The 2,695-nt window shown below is 46.1% G+C and overlaps 1 non-coding gene and 1 pseudogene across 1 annotated transcript; both read right to left on the bottom strand.

Annotated features, from left to right (window-relative positions):
• Positions 1-1,407: 1,407 nt before the first annotated feature.
• On the bottom strand, positions 1,408-1,522 carry LOC123735837 (U5 spliceosomal RNA). Its single transcript, XR_006765799.1, has one exon. It is a non-coding gene; the product is annotated as a U5 spliceosomal RNA (small nuclear RNA).
• A 368-nt stretch (positions 1,523-1,890) lies between these two features.
• Positions 1,891-2,031, bottom strand: LOC123735836 (uncharacterized; annotated as a pseudogene).
• Positions 2,032-2,695: the final 664 nt, after the last annotated feature.

Below are 2,695 nucleotides of genomic sequence, written 5' to 3'. Positions count from 1 at the left end.
AAGCTAGAAATAATCAGACACCCATTTTTCAAGCTAGCATATAATGTCACAAAAACCCAGAAGACAGCTAAATGCAGCACTCACCTTTGATGATCTTCATCAGATGACAACCCTAGGACATTATGTTATACAATACATGCATGTTTTGTTCAATCAAGTTCATATTTATATCAAAAACCAGCTTTTTACATTAGCATGTGACGTTCAGAACTAGCATACCCCCCGCAAACTTCCGGGGAATTCGCTAACATTTTACTAAATTACTCACGATAAACGTTCACAAAAAGCATAACAATTATTTTAAGAATTATAGATACAGACCTCCTCTATGCACTCGATATGTCCGATTTTAAAATAGCTTTTTGGTGAAAGCACATTTTGCAATATTCTAAGTACATAGCCCAGGCATCACGGGCTAGCTATTTAGACACCCGGCAAGTTTAGCACTCACCATAATCATATTTACTATTATAAAAGTTTGATTACCTTTTGTTGTCTTCGTCAGAATGCACTCCCAGGACTGCTACTTCAATAACAAATGTTGGTTTGGTCCAAAATAATCCATCATTATATCCGAATAGCGACGTTTTGTTCGTGCATTCCAGACACTATCCGAAATGGTAAAGAAGGGTCGCGCCCATTTTTCTCGTAGAAAAGCGATAATATTCCGACCGGGAATCTCCTTTTCGGCAAACAGAGGAAAAAATCACAAAGACGGGGGCCGTCAGGTCACGCACCTAAGCCCAGAGTCCCTTGATCGGCCACTTGAGAAAGGCGATAATGTGTTTCAGCCTGGGGCTGGGATGACGACATTCAGGTTTTTCCCGGGCTCTGAGCGCCTATGGACGACGTAGGAAGTGTCACGTTAGAGCAGAGATCCTTAGTAAAAGATAGAGATGGAAAAGAAGTTCAAGAAATGGTCAGACAGGCCACTTCCTGTAAAGGAATCTCTCAGGTTTTGACTTGCCATTTGAGTTCTGTTATACTCACAGACACCATTCAAACAGTTTTAGAAACTTTAGGGTGTTTTCTATCCATATGTAATAAGTATATGCATATTCTAGTTACTGGGTAGGAGTGGTAACCAGATTAAATCGGGTATGTTTTTTATCCAGCCGTGTCAATACTGCCCCCTAGCCCTAACAGGTTAAGTCGCTAATGCGTCTTTAAGTCACTAGCTCTTTAAGCCTAGTGCGACTATTTGTTCAAAGCAAATACGCCAGTCGTCGTCGGGCTTGAACTCAATTGCCCGAGCGACTACTTTGAGTGGAAAAATACGCCGGTCAACCGGCTTCAAGTCAAATGCCTGAGCAAAAAGTCTTGGTGTCAACTCTGTCAATTTCTCTTGAAACAAGAGATTGGAAGTTTAGATTGGAAGTGTTAAAAAAAAAGTTAAGAATAGCTGACATGTTTTAGAAACAAAGCCCTTCCAAAAATACGTTGAACTCGTAAGTGTTCCTCTCCACGGAAGTCTTTAGTAAAAGGCGAAAGGCTTGTGCGTAATGAAGAGAAACCAGAGTCGTATGGAAGTCAGAGGTCGGGCCCGAGACACACACTGTGCACTATAGGCCGGGTTCCCGCGGTGGTCACCAAACCCACTCTTCCAAGTTTAAGGGCTGTGGGTAAAAAGTCAGACTATCCTGGTGAAGTGATTTGTATTTTTTGGGGGGGTCAAAAACAGACACATACGCACACACACACACACACACAATCCTGGTCAATGTTTTTTATAATTTTTTTTTAAGTAAAATGGAGGGAAAACAGGGGACCCCATGAAGGGCGCTTCGCCCTTCTTTCAGTTTGGATGTTTCTTCTTTATTCTTTCCTTCTCTTCTTCTGCTAGCTGTTTTACATAGCTTTGTGTATTTATTTTCCTTGACAATGGGAGAAAAGTGTTGCACCGTTCCCGGAGGTACTGCAATACCGGGTCGATGTGTGGAGCGGACGGGGCAAGCCCCATTTCCGACTCCCTGTTCTAAAAATCTAAAATAACCCCAACCCTAAACCCCCCTTCCACCTCTCCCGAGCAGCATGCTGCACCCACTTCCTCTCTTCCCTCTTCATCCTCCCCCTCAAATCTCCTTCCACCCTCCTCACTATCCCTTCCACCCCCCAATCTCTCCCTATCTTGACCATGTTCTGCCTAGCTTCCCACAGCCCCCACATAAAGAGGCTCATGAGAAGCCATAGCAGAAACCTATCCCTATCCGTCCCTCTTGCTCTCCCTACACCTCTCTCTAACTTTGCCCACGTCAACACAAAATCCCCTCTTACTCTTCCCAACAACACCCGTGCTCTAGCCCATACTACTCCGGCAAAGGCACAGTCCCAAAAGACATGGCGCACTGTCTCCTCCCCGCTACAAGATGGTCTTGGGCAGGTGGGGATCGCGCCAAGCTATACCGGCAAACACTTGTGGAGGCTCAACCAATTCAGGTCCTTGAACCTGTTGTCCAGACCCTGCGCCTGCACTCCCTCCCAGACCACTGCCGGGATGCCCACCACAGGCGCCGGACTCCCTGCCTGTCTGACCTCCTCGTACAGGTGCCTGTGGTCTAAACCTACTCGGGCAACTTCAACCTCGGGGTGCGCACGCAGCCCCTTGGCCAAAGTGCCACGGCAGCTGTTCCGCCTGAGGACCCGTGTTAGACCACACCATTACGCTTCTCGCCTGGTATGAGAAGAACACCCGCAG

This window comes from Salmo salar, chromosome 27 (genome assembly GCF_965601325.2).
Source record: "Salmo salar chromosome 27, fSalSal1, whole genome shotgun sequence".
NCBI lineage: Eukaryota > Metazoa > Chordata > Actinopteri > Salmoniformes > Salmonidae > Salmo > Salmo salar.
This window is presented reverse-complemented; position numbering and strand designations above follow the sequence as displayed.